Raw genomic sequence first — 14,495 nt, 5'->3', positions numbered from 1 at the left:
GCGCGGTGGCTCACGCCTGTAATCCCAGCTACTCAGGAGGCTGAGGCATGAGAATCACCTGAACGCAGGAGGCAGAGGCTGTGGTGAGCCAAGATGGCGCCATTGCACTCCAGCCTGGGCAACGAGAGCGAAACTCCGTCTCGAAAAACGACAAAAACAACAACAACAACAACAAAAACACTACCTGGGATTAGGCATGTTCTAAATGGCAGCTCCATCTTCTCTTTTTGCCAGCCATGTGTACAGTAACGAGTGGAGAAGATGTCGCTGGCCAAGTGGGAAGCCTATTAGCATAACAAGATTAGGGTGGGGTGACCAGCCTTCCCTGCGCGCTACGTAAACGTCACCCCTAGTCGAACCAATCTCTGAGCCCTACGTAAATCAGACACCGCCTCCTCAAGCCTGCCCGTAAAACCTGCTGCCGTCAGTCACGGGCCAGCCTTTCCCTTAAGGATGTGTGAGAGCTGGTCTCCTTACTCTTTTCTTCTGCCTGTTAAACTTTCCGCTCCTTAACTCACCCGTGTCTGTCTATGTCGTTAATCATCTTGACGAGAGACGATGAACCCCGGATATTTACCCCAGACAGTGATGCCGCTTCACCAGCACTGCACTCTACTTCCCCGCTTCCTGATCCTGCCTCAGCTGCTCCTCTCCACAGGTGTTGATCCCAAGAGCAACCCGTAAGAAATGTCCTGCACGCTAATCTCCATCTCACAGTCAGCTTCCCAGGGAATCCAGCAATTACAAAGCATTCAGCTTAATTTTGTTGATTGCTTTATGATTTTTTGTGTGTTTTTTTAATATTGAAATGTAACATATATTCAAAAGTGTGGATAAAGTCTCCATGACGATTAGTTTCCTGTGTCATCATGGGGGCCAGGCTTTAGTGCCTTTCTTTGTGTGTGTGTGTGGTGAGACAGAGTTTTGCTTTTGTCACCCAGACTGGAATGCAATGGCATGATCTCGGTTCACTCCAACCTCCTGGGTTCAAGTGATTCTCCTGCCTTAGCCTCCCAAGTAGCTGGGATTCCAGGTGCCCACCACCATGCCAGGCTAATTTTTGTATTTTTAATACAGATGGGGTTTCACCATGTTGGCCAGGCTGGTCTTGAACTCCTGACCTCAAGTGATCCACCTGCCTCGAACTCCCAAAGTGCTGGGATTACAGGCGTGAGCCACAGCACCTGGCCTTTATTGCCCATTTATTTAATCAAACACTAGGTAGTGCTGCAAAGGTATTTTGTAGATGTAGTTAACATCTACAATCAGTTGACTTTACATAAAGATTACTTTTCATACTGTGAGTGGGCTTCATACAATCAGTTGGAAGCCTTAAGAGCAAAAACTGAATTTTCCTAGAGAAGAAAAAATTCTGCCTAAAGACTCCAACATCATTTCCTGCCTGAGTTTCAGCCTGCCAGCTTCTCCTACGGATTCTGGACTTGCCAGCCCCACAATCATGTAAGTCAATATGCTAAAATAAATTTCTTAATGTAATTCTTAATGTATATATCCTTTTGATTCTGTTTTTCTGGAGAAATCTGACTTATACAGTCTCTTAACATGATTGTATATCTGTCAATTTTTATTTTATGACTATGTTATTAGGTATAAACAAATTTACGATTATTTCATATTAAACCTGAAACTTCTATTATTCTGAAACGAACCAGTCTTTGATTTTGTAACTTTTGCTTTGCATAGTAGTTTTACCATCCCTTATTTTCAACCTGTCGATATCTTTATATTTAAAGTAAACAGCTTGTTTAGCTTTGCTTGATATTATTACCTTCTCTGATGAGCTTTATATTTCAATTTGAATATTTAGTCTGTTTGTGTTTACTGTAATTCAAGGTTAAATCTACCATCTTACTATTGATTCCTATTTTCTCTGTCCTATTTTTTTTGTCCTTCCTTAAAGGTTTTGGGTTTATTTAAAATTTTCTAATTACATTTCTTCTTCTATTAGCTTGTTATTTATATGTTTTTTTAAAAAATTGGTGTTTTCTCTAATAGGTGCAACATGCATTCTTGACTTATTAAAGTGCTACTGATGTGTGTTTTAAAGGCACTACTGTAATTATGTATACAAGTAATGTTTATCTAGATTTACCACAGACATTCTTATGATTGCTCTTTGTTACTTCCTGAATTTTCATGCTTTGCTCTACTATATGTTATTTACTATAATAAATGCATAACATTTATTACCTATAGCTCTAAAGGCAAACAAACAGGCAGTGCAGTTCCAATTTTATAGATGAGGAAACCAAAGCTGAGGGAAATATAGTGAGAAAGAGTATAGCTTGATAGCTAAAAGCATAAACTCTGAATCCAATAGAATATTCCGCTTACTGGCTGGGCGGGGTGGCTCACGCCTGTAATCTTAGAACTTTGGGAGGCCGAGGCGGGCAGATCACGAGGTCAGGAAATCCAGACCATCCTGGCTAACACGGTGAAATCACCTCTCTACTGAAAATACAAAAAATTAGCCGGGCGTGGTGGCGGGCGCCCGTAGTAGTCCCAGCCACTCGGGAGGCTGAGGCAAGAGAATGGCTTGAACCCGGGAGGCGGAGCTTGCAGTGAGCCGAGATCGCGCCACTGCACTCCAGCCTGGGCGACAGAGCGAGACACCGTCTCAAAAAAAAAAAAAAAGAATATTCCGCTTACTGATCTTATCATTTTGAGAAAGTTATTTCTTGCTGTAAGCTTCTCTTTATCTATAAAATATCAAATAATAAGAATAACAACAACACTTACCTCATTCTGGTTGTGAGGGTGAATCAAGAAACGTTGAATGTTTCATGAGACGTCTGGCACATTGTAAGAACAATCCACATGTTCACGTTGGTTATGATGATACCCAGCAGTGCTGTAATACGCATGTCATCCACTGTTGCTGCCCTGCCCACTGTGCTCCTCTAAGGGAAACACTGCCTTCTAAAGCATGTTGAAGGAGGGAGAATTAAGCAATCATTGAGAAAGTGGTGGCACCACTTTGACCAGGGATGAGATCTGACCCAAGGGCAGCCAGAATATCAGGCAGCCTGTGTCCTTCAAAGTGGCCTGGCTTCTACAACAAATCTCTGCTCAAAAGGGATTATGGTGACTATCTAAGACCATCAACTCTCTCCCATTAGGATCTGAACAGGGAAAGACTGGTAGAACGGGCTGGATGGTAGCTATGGGAGAAATATCAGAACATATAAAGAGAGAGCGGGAACAGTACCCTGACAGCAGTGGCCCGAGCACAGCTGGGACTGTATTTTTGCAACAGATCCTGACTACTGGGTAAGCCTTCAAGACTGAAAGCGCTTGCCCAGCACATCTGCCCAGAGTTGTACAGTTGTTAAGTGGTGGAGATGATACTTACTCTCAATAGTTCAGACCCTGGTTTTTCTGCTCTGCCATTCAGCCTTCCCATCATATCTAGGTTGTCTAGATAATTATCTAGACAATTATCTAGACAGATATGGGACAGAGATATGCATAAAGTGCATTTATGTTGCCTAAACTTTGTAAATGGCATGAAATAAAAGCTAAATGGACTATTAGGAAATCAGGTTTTTGTTGTTGTTGCTGTTTAAGAAAACCATTTGAATGAAAGCATGACAGGATTAACGTGTCTAATTTTAATTTTTAGACCTAAGTCACTAATATCCTTATTGAAATATGGATTCATCTAGATTGAATTTAATTTTACTATTTTGCATATAATTACAGAGTCTTGGAAACTGTGGGGGAAAGTGTGCCCAGTCAATCTCTGCTTTCTATAAATAAGAAACCAGTAACATTTAATTCAGAGAAAGTAAATGTTGGCTCATAAAGGAGCAGAATATTCTTCCTCTGTAAAATAAGGATAATAATAGTGACTGTTACCATTCATTGGACCATCTCACTCCCACTCCCATCCAGAACTCAGGCCTCCCTGAATTCCAAAAGCAATGCCCTGGTGATAGAGAAGCTTCTCTGGATTGGAGTTTTGGGAAATGTTATAAATGACTTAATGTATCAGTGCACAATGGAGGTAGAACTATGGTATCTTAAGTCTCATTCCAAGAAGAAATCATCCTAGAGGTTGATGACACAATCGCCCGATGTATAGTATAATTCCTTGTCTAATCCTCTTCCAATACAAGCCTGGAAACTTAGACCCCGTGGTTAGAAACAATGGCTGTTACTGGGAAAAACTGAAAGCCGGCTTTTGAAATATAAAAGGTTTTCTTTCATGTTGTCACATCAATTTTCTGTTCTATTTTGTATTACCTTTCTACTTATAAAACCTTTTTTTCACTGTGAGATACATAAATATTCTGCTGCATATTCTTCTAAGATTTTTATGGTGGCTTATTTTTGACATTTAAATATTTAATCCACCTGGTATTTCTTTGGGGGTAATGTGTCAGAATACATGTCTAGGTTTACTTCATTATATTAATATATGTATTCTTTCCCCAGAGTTTCTATTTCATTTCATTGTTCCAATAATCTATTCTTGTGCCAAAACCACATATTTTGTCTATATTAGTGTTATCTTTCTATATATAACAGGGCAAATCTCACTGGTTAATCTTTTCTGTTTTGCATTTAAAAAATTTTTTCTGAGCTCTACTTAAAAATTCATTCTTCTAGATGAATCTTAGTTTTACTTGAACACATTTAATAATAAATCTCAGTGGAAGTTTAAGTGCAATTGTGTTAACCCTATAAATGAATTTGGAAAAAATGGACATTTTCCCAATGTCATTTTTGTTACTACTGCCATGACTACTACTACCATTACTGTAGTCTAGCTACCTGTAGCCTCCCAAGTAGACAGACTACAGGCACATGCCTCCATGCCTGCCTAATTTTTTTTTTTTTTTGTAAAAATGTGATCTTGCAATGATGCCCAGGCTAGTCTCCAACTCCTGGCCTCAAACGATCCTCCTGCCTCAGCCTCCCAAAGTTCTGAGATTACCAGCATGAGCCACTGTGCCCAGCTTTCTTAATGTAGTTATGAGGTTTTTTGTTTTTATTTTTTACTAGCCTTTATATTGTTTGCAAAATTCTATATTAAGCTATTTAGGCACTTAATAGTTTGTGTTGCCATTATAAGTGGAAAATTCTCTTCATTAAATATTATGAATAGTTTTATCCTAGTTTTCAGAACAACCATTAATTTTTATACATTTATTTTGTGTTTAACCACTTAATTTTTAAATGGGGGAGTGATTTTCTTGGCAGAGAACCATCATATTTTGTAAATGTTAACCAAAAAAAGGTAAATTTTTTCTCTTTCCTAATGTTGCATATCTTAATATGTTGGCTAAAATTTCTAGAACATTCAATGATAATGATGGTAGCAATCCTCTGGTTATTTGGTTCTTGGTTTTAGTGAGAACATGTAAATATTTCATTGCTGGGTATGGCTTTGGCTATTCATTTAATATAGAGATTCTGTCTCATATTGAGAAATAATACTTATGTTCCTGGTTATGCTGCCTGCTTCTCCTCGCCTCTGATAATAATGACTAAACTAATAGTAGTAGTAGTAATGTTGGCAGTAGTAATGGTAGTAATAGTAGCAATGATAGTAGTAGTAATGGTGGTGGTGGTGGTAGTAGTAGTAATGGTAGGAGTAAATAGTAGTAGTAGTAACGACAGCAGTAGTAGTAATGGTGGTGGTAATAGTAATGACAGTAGTAGTAGTAATGGTAATACTACTACTAGTAGTAATGGTAGGAGTAGGAGTAGTAATTATAGTAGCAGTAGTAGTAATGATAGTAGTAGTAGTAATGGTGGTGGTGGTAGTAGTAGTAATGATAGTCGTAATGGTAATAGTAGTGGTAATGATAGTAGCAGTAGTGATGGTAGTGATGATAGTGGTAGTACTAATGGTAGTGGTAATAGTAATGATAGTAGTAGTTATGGTATTAGTAGTAGTAATGGTAGTAGTAGTCTTGATAGTAGTGGCAGCAGTAGTGATAGCAGCTAGCCTTTACTGAGCACTCATTAATATTTCACAAACATTTAATATAAATAATCTTAATATCTATAATGTAGCACTGTTATTAATCCTAATTACACATAAAATGCAGAGGCTTAAAGACATCAACTTTCCAATGAGTGCTAGAGCTCAGCATTGACCCTTGGTCTGCAAGATTCTAGAGTGTGGAACACTAATTTTTGGTTACACAAAGAGATGTGGTCATCATGCTTCATGTGCCCTCTCTCACAGGGATAGCCTACTCATGTTGGCTCTGCCTGTGCCGCCAGGATGATCTCCCATGCAGACGGCAGCCCCCAGGCTCCCTTACTGGCTGCCCTCTGATTGTGTTTGGCCAGCGAGGGTCACTGGCATGCTATTGAGGGTGAGGAGAGAGAAGTAAAGGTACTTCAACTTCTCCATCTGTCACAGGTGTGATAGGCTGCGGCTGGTGTTACAGGCAATAAAGGAATTTACCAAGACAGTTGTGGGTTAAGAAAGTCAGATTTATTAGAGAAAGTGCAAAGATACAAGACAGCAACAGGCAGCACAGCAAAGAAGTTTGATAAGGTTATGCTGGAGAGGCTATGTACAGATAGGGTCATGCTGCTGGGGCTACCTGTGGAACAAGGTATTTGGGAACAGGATGTTGTGCAAGTAGGTTGTTTGTGGTTAGCTATTTCTCAGAAAAACGGCTTGTCAGCCATCTCTTAGAACAGTGGCTCTCCCCAACCCTCATTCCTATTCCTGCCAGCTAGAGCCCCTTTCTTGTATCTATTAACTTACCAGGACTCCATGTTCCCCGCTGACAGAACAACAATGACAAATCTTTGGCATTGGTATGGAGGTCTTATCTTCCAACTGCTTCCTGCTGACTGTGGGCATAGTGTGGGCCCTACCTATGATTATTGGTCTGTTAGGGGACCCTGTGGGTTATTGTCCCGAGTTATGGGACTTAGTCTATTAAATGCTGCTGGAGGATAGAACTCAGGAAGAAAGAGCATATTAATATGGAATTGATATCCAGTGAGTCTAGAGGAGATTCATGGGGTTCTCTGAGGGTGATTGGCTGATATCCTTGCATCATTAGGAGTTTGCTGTGGAATTGCTACATTCTGGAAGAAACAAATTTAACCAGTAAATTAAAGAGACAAAGGACTGAAGAGGAGAAGTAGAAGTATAAATGCAGCTGTGCTAGTGAAGGAAGGAACCATGTAAGAGAGGGGAGAGCAAACTTAGAAAGAGTTACACAACCTCATATAAGGAATCTCAAGCCATTTAGAGGAATTATGACAGAAAAGGTTAAGCTGCAAAATACTATTGGGGGCAAGGGTCCCATTTGGAAGCCAGTAGGATTAGTGGCCATGCTGTATTACACAAGAAAATTCGATGTTTCCTTTTGAGAGTCTGGGAGTCAAGTTTATCCTAATGTTTTAGAATGCAGCCCAGAGGTGAGTCTGAGAGAATGGAAGGGCTTTGTCCCATGGGGGGATTGGAAAAGAATGTCTACTGGGGACACAAACCACAATTTCTCTTGGGGCCTCCAGCCAAGGAAAGGGGGTTCCACTTATGTCCACTGAGGAGCCTTGAGAGGCACTTTCCAAAGGGGCATCCCACCTATTGGAAAGGACCTCCCAGCACGAGAGCCTTACACTGGATGGATGAACACAGGGTGAACAGCCCTAGGTCAGTCCAGGTACGAATTATACTGCATGCTGAATCCAGGTATAAGGGGAAAAGGTTGAGGGAAGACTCACTGTTCTGGTGCTGTTTGGGATCATCTTGCTTAAAATGTCCAGAAAAAGATGGCTGGCTTTCTTCACAATAGAAATTTAGAGTGAGAAGGAGGGGGTCTGAGTTCCCCCAAATGTGTGTGCATTTTGCCCTGATCAAGCTGCCACTGCCTATTGTGCTGCATATAGGGACTGGGGACTTTTGCTCAGAAGGGTTAGGAAAGAGCCATCCTCCCTTCCAAGCAAGGCAGCCAAACCTGTTCACTCCTTGGCCTTTGGGCTACACCAGGGAGTGGCCCTGGCCAGTTGCCATCAGTTGCCAGATAGATACTAGAGTTCGTCCACCAGAAGACGGGAAAGGAAAGTAAACTCTAAACTCTCATTCAATCGGGCAGTGATGGTCAAACGTCTTTCCACTGGGACCTTCTGGTCCACCAGGGAGTAGCCCCAGTGGGGGGCCATCAGATGTCTCCACGCTTGGATGCTGTCCACTAAGAGGTTGGAGTTGGAGAAGAAGAAGAAAAGGGATGAAGAGGGGAGAGGTCTCTGTATGGACCACCAAAATGCTGCTGGTGCGACTGGCTGGGTCCAGCATTGCAGGCAGTGAAAATTTACCAAGACAGTCATGGATAAAGAAAGGCAGATTTATTGTAGAAAGTAACGAAGATACATTGCAAGAGAACAATGAGGAGCACGGCAGAGAGGAGGATGCCTCGAAACGTCAGGGGCTGGAGGGAAGTTTTATAGGCTTGTGCTGGAGAGGCTACATGCTGATAGGGTCATGTTGCTGGGTCTCTGTGCGAAACAAGGTATTTGGGAACAGGGTGTTGTGCAAGTGGGTTGTTGTTGGTTAACTAGTTCTCAGAACAGTGGCTTGTCAGCCATTTCTTAGAACGATGGCTCTCCGCCATCCTCGTTCCTGTTCCTGCCAGTTAGGGATCCTGTTTTTTTTTTTTTTTTTTTTTTTTTTTTTTTTTCGTTTTGAGACGGAGTCTTGCTCTGTCTCCCAGGCTGGAGTGCAGTGGCGCGATCTCGGCTCACTGCAAGCTCCGCCTCCCGGGTTCACGCCATTCTCCTGCCTCAGCCTCCCAAGTAGCTGGGAATACACACGCCCGCCACCACGCCTGGCTATTTTTTTTTTTTTTTCTTGTATTTTTAGTGGAGACACAGTTTCACCGTGTTAGCCAGGATGGTCTCGATTTCCTGACCTCGTGATCCGCCGGCCTCAGCCTCCCAAAATGCTGGGATTATAGGTGTGAGCCACTGCGTCCGGCCCCCTTTCTTATAACTATCAACTTATCAGGACTACACACTCTTCTTGCCTAAGTATGAAACCTATAGTAGTAGCGGAGTTCACAATAATAGCTCCTTCACCATGGCCTCCACACTGGGTCCCAGCACTAGCTCCTTCTTTTTTTGCTTTTGACCTGGGTGACAACAGTTTATCATGGTTGCAAGCATTATCCCTTATATAGTTCCTTAACCTTGCCACGCCCATTGTAAGTTGTCCTTTCCTTACAGTTTCTATTAAAAATCCTTGTGGGGACCATGACTGATTCAGAGCGTCTATTTGTTTTTAATTAAAAATATGTCTTGTAAAATGCTGAGAAGGTAAAATAGGAGAATATTTCAGTGACCTTGAATTTAGCAATGACTTCTTAAATCCAAAAGCACAATCCATAAAAAAATTGATGTTGGACTTTGTTAAAATTTCAAACTTCTGTTCTGCAAATGACACTGTTCAGAGAATGAAAAAATAAGCCAAAGACTGGGAGGATTTTGTGAAACACATGTCAGATAAAGGCTGGTATTTAAGATATACAAAGAACTCTTAAAACTCAACAATAAGAAGCAAATAGTCCAACTAAAAAATAGGCAAAAGATCTCAACAGATACTTTGCCAAAGAAGATATATAGATGGAAAATAAGCATATGGAAAGATGCTCAACATCATTAGAGACTTTCAAATTAAAACGAGATATTACTACACACCCATTAGAACGACCAAAATCCCAAACATCAACACCACCAAATGCTGATGAGAATGTTGTGCAGCAGATCGTCTTACTCATTGCTAGTGGGAATGCAAAATGCTATGGCCACTTGGAAAGTGATTTTGGCAGTTTCTTACAAAATTAGGCATACTCCTACTCAGTAGTAACACTCCCTCATATTTACCCAAATGAATTAGAAACTTACATACAGAAAAAAAAAGCCTGCACATGAATGTTTACAGCAACTTTCCTCTTAACTACCAAAATTTAGAAGCAACCCAGATGTCTTTTAATAGGTGACTGGACAAATAAAGTATGGTACATCCACATCCATACAATGGAATACTATTTAGTAATGAAAAGAAATGAGTTGTCAAGCCACAAAAAGACATGGAGGAGACTTAAACACATGTTGTTAAGTGAAAGAAGCCAATCTGAAAAGGCTACATATTGTAGGATTCCTACTCTATGACATTTTGGAAAAGGCAAAACTTTGGAGACAGTAAAAAGATGAGTGGTTGCTGGGGATTGGAGGACAGGGAGAGATGAATAGGTAGTACAAGGGGGATTTTTAGGGCAGTGAAACTATTATTACATAAGATACTTTAGTGGTGGGTACACATCACTATACACTTGTCAAAACCCCTAGAATGTATAATACCAAGAGTGAAACCTAGAGTAAATTATTGATTTTAGTTAATAATAATGTATCAATATTGGCTCATCAATTATAATAAATGTGCCACATCAATGAAAGATATTGATAATAGAGGAAACTGTGGTAGGGAGAGGGAGTATATGGGAACTTTGTATTTTCTACTCAATATATCTGTAAAGCTAAAACTACTCTAAAAAATAAAGCTTATTAATTTTTAAATGTATCTTAATTATTAATGTGCTTTCAGCATGGGTAGAAATAATTGTGTAGTTTTCCCTTTGAACTGTAGCTATATCAATTCAACTGATAGATTGCCTAGTGTGAAGTGAGTCTGCATACCTAGAATAATTCTACTTAAAATGGTACAGTCTCATTTTTATTTAGCATTGAAATTGATTTGTTAGAATTTCCTTTAGAATTTTTGCACCTATATTCATAAGTGAGAGTGTCGCATGTGCTATTTTTTTTAGTTGCATGGTTGTAGTGCTTTCTCAAGCTTGGTAACAAGTTAATCTAATGTCAAAAATAAATTAAGATTCAAATATAACCAATTATTATGCATATGCACTCTATTATATATAGCATAAAGTAATTTTATATGATACTACCTAATCTTGTAAAATCTTGGAGTAAATTTTAAAATTTCTGAATAATCCTTTTAGTAATATGCATAGTAATAGGCCTATTCAGATATTCTACTTTTTAAGTAAAATATTATAATTTATATTTGGCCAGGAATTATACTTTCCATTAAAACTAACAAATTTATTTATGGAAGGCGTATTTTTACAGTTTGCCTTATTTTTGTAGTTTCCTTTGAATCTGTAGTCATGTCATTTTTTTCACTCTCACATTTGTGCTTTTTAATTTGAATCAAATTTATTTAATTAAAATAATGAACATTGAAAGTAAATACATGTCTTTTGTTGGGTTTTTATTATTAAAATAACCACCTTTAAGATTTATTAATCTATCAATTTAACTGTTTTCCCTTTTTTTGATAATTTAATTTCAGCATTTATTTTTGGTAACCCAATCTCCTGTGAATCTTAGTTTTTGTTATTTTCTTAATTTCTTATGATGAATAAGTAGTTTTAAAATTTTTAAATATTTATTATTTAATAGTGCTATTTAAGGATATGAATTTGCTTCAGAAAGAAACTTGACCTCATCTGCTAAGTTTTAGCAGTTTAACTGTAATGTACCTTAGTATGATTTTCTTTTTTCTTAAACTCTACTTGGGGTTTGCTGAGCTACTTAGGGTTTCTTGAATTTTTGAATTGATGTATTAATATTTTATCCATTTTGGCAAATACTTTGCCATTATATCTTCAGTTGTTGCTTTTGGCCCATTGTCTCTCTCCCGCTTCCCCTCTTAGTTCTATGACATATATGCAGTTTTCCTAAGACTCATCCATCTCTGGTCCTTCCCTGTTTCTCAAGGAAGACCCTTCAAGGATTTGGGCTGAGAGACTAGTGGGTCACTCTCCCTCAAACATGGAAGACTGTGGCAAATCCACCTTCTGTATTTGAGCTTGGATCTTTAGCTCCCATATCCTGCAGCTTTAAATGTGGCAAAAATCTTGGAGGACCAGTTGGCAAGCCCTGTCCCTCTGGGGAAATACAGTCTCTCAAGCACTTGGAGAATACAGCAGATTTTACTGTCTTTTAGGAACCTTTAGCCTAACTCTCGAGTCCTCCGTGTTCATCTCCAGCACACAGAGAATTTCTTGGAGAAAACACCAATTAAGTGTGTGCTTCTCAAGTTAGATAATCTTTTGCACCCGTACCAGCCCTGAGTGACCAACAAAAACGTCTCTGGTTTCTTTCCCTGGTGTGGGCCAAATCTGATCACGAGGCCTTACTAAGCATTAGCAAAATTCCTACTGTCCTAGAAGTCTCCTCCTGTGAAATTCCAGTTCATCTAATTATTGTTTCTACAACTGTATGGTGACTTGAAACAAGATTTTGGTCATTTGTCTGGCTTTTTGTCCAGTAATTGTGTTGGGAACATTGGGCAATCACAACATCTACATTCCACTTGGAAGTTGAAGTCATAGTACAAGTTTTTTTTTTTTTTTTTTTTGTGAGACGGAGTCTCACTCTGTAGCCCAGGCTGGACTGCAGTGGTGCAATCTTGGCTCACTGCAAGCTCCACCTCCCGGGTTCACGTCATTCTTAGCCTCCCGAGTAGCTGGGACTACAGGTGCCTGCCACCACACCTGGTTATTTTTTTTTTTGTATTTTTAGTAGAGACAAGGTTTCACCGTGTTAGCCAAGATGGTCTCAATCTCCTGACCTTGTGATCCGCCCACCTCGGCCTCCCAAAGTGCTGGGATTACAGGCATGAGCCACCGTGCCTGGCCAACAAGTTTTTTTTTTTTTTTAAACAGCTCTATTGAGGTATAATTCATATGTGACACAATCCACCCATTTAAAGTATATGATTCAATGACTTTTAGTATATTCACAGAGTTCTGCAATTACAACAATCAATTTTAGAACATTTTCATGACACTACAAATAAACCTTGCACCCCTTAAAAATCACCCTCAATTGCTCCAGCCCTGTAGCCCAAGGCAAGCATTAATCTACTTCATTTTATATAAATTCCTTTATTTTGGAAATTTAATATAAACAGAATCATACCATATGGGCTTCTTTGTGACTGGCTTCTTTCACTTAGCTTCATGTCTTCAAGGTTTGTCTCAGCTGTAGCACATGTCAGCACTTCATTTCTTTTTTTTATCATGGAAGCGTGTTTCATTATAAGAATATACCACATTTTTAAATCCATTCATCAGTTCATGAATATTTGGGTAGTTTCCACTTTTTGGCTATTATGAACAATGCTACTATGACCATTTGTATACAAGGTTTCGTGTGGATGTATGTTTTCATTTCTCTTGGGTGTATAACTGGGAGTGGAATTGTCAGCCTGTTTTCCAAAGTGGCTGTACCATTTTACCTTCATAGCAGCAGTGTATGAGGATTCCAGTTTCTCCATCCATATTCTTGCCAACACCTGTTTTTATCCATCTTTTTTGTTATAGGCATCGTCACAGGTGTGAAGTGGTATCTCATTGTGGATTTGATTTCGATTTTGCAGATGGCTGATGATGTCAAGCAACCTTTGATGTGCTTATTGGCCATTTGTATATCTTCTTAAAAGAACTGTCTATTCAAATCCTTTGCTAATTTTTAAAAGTGAGTTATTTACCCTTCTATTATTGAGTTGTAATAATTCTTTATATATTCTAGGTACTAGTCCCTTATAACAGTGGTCCCCAACATTTTTGACACCAGAGACCAGTTTCATGAAAGATATTTTTCACAAAATTGGAACAGGGGGTGGGAAGCACAGGGGGAGGGGCACGGTTTCGGGATGAAACCGTTGCAAGTCAGATCATCAAACATTGGGGTCTCATAAAGAGTGTGCAACCTAGATTCCTCGTGATATGGTTTGGCTGTGCCCCCACCCAAAATCTCATCTTGAATTATAATTCACATAATCTCTGTAATCCCCTGTGTCAAGAGTAAGACCGGGTGGAGGTAATTGGATCATGGGGGTGGTTTCCCCCAAGCTGTTCTTGTGATAGTAAGTGAGTTCTCACGAGATCTGATGGTTTTATGAGTGTCTGGCATTTCCCCTGCTTGCACTCACTCCATTCTGCCGCCCTGTGAAGAAGGTGCCTGCTTCTCCTTTGCCTTCCACCATGATTGTAAGTTTCCTGAGGCCTCCCCAGCCATGCCGAGCTGTGAGTCAATTAAACCTCTTTACTTTATAAATTACCCAGTCTCAGGTGTTTTTTCATAGCAGCATGAGAATGGACTAATACACCTTGCAGGCACAGTTCGCAATAGGGTTTGCACTCCCATGAGAATCGAATGTCGCTGCTGATCTGACAGGAGGCAGAGCCCAGGCAGTAATGCTCACTTCCCTCAACTCATCTCCTGCTGTGCAGCCTGGTTCCTAACAGGCCAGGGACCGGTACAGTCTGTGGTCTGGGGCTTGGGGACCCCTGCTTTATAAGATACATGATTTGTAAAAATTTTCTCCCATTCTGTGGATTTTCCTTTCACTTTCCTGATGGCATTCTTTGAAACGCAAAAGTTTTTAATTTTGATGATGTCCAATTTGT

General features: G+C 39.8%; 1 long non-coding RNA gene across 1 annotated transcript in view; it reads right to left on the bottom strand.

Moving 5' to 3' along the window:
* LOC100604880 overlaps positions 1–335 on the bottom strand; it is a 34,160-nt gene extending 33,825 nt beyond the window's left edge. Inside the window, exon 1 of the long non-coding RNA XR_004028576.1 lies at positions 185–335. This is a non-coding gene — a long non-coding RNA (uncharacterized LOC100604880). The remainder of the gene's footprint in view (positions 1–184) is intronic.
* Between the last annotated feature and the right edge of the window lie 14,160 nt (positions 336–14,495).

The sequence above is a fragment of the Nomascus leucogenys genome, chromosome 25, assembly GCF_006542625.1.
Source record: "Nomascus leucogenys isolate Asia chromosome 25, Asia_NLE_v1, whole genome shotgun sequence".
Classification (NCBI taxonomy): Eukaryota; Metazoa; Chordata; class Mammalia; order Primates; family Hylobatidae; genus Nomascus; species Nomascus leucogenys.
This window is presented reverse-complemented; position numbering and strand designations above follow the sequence as displayed.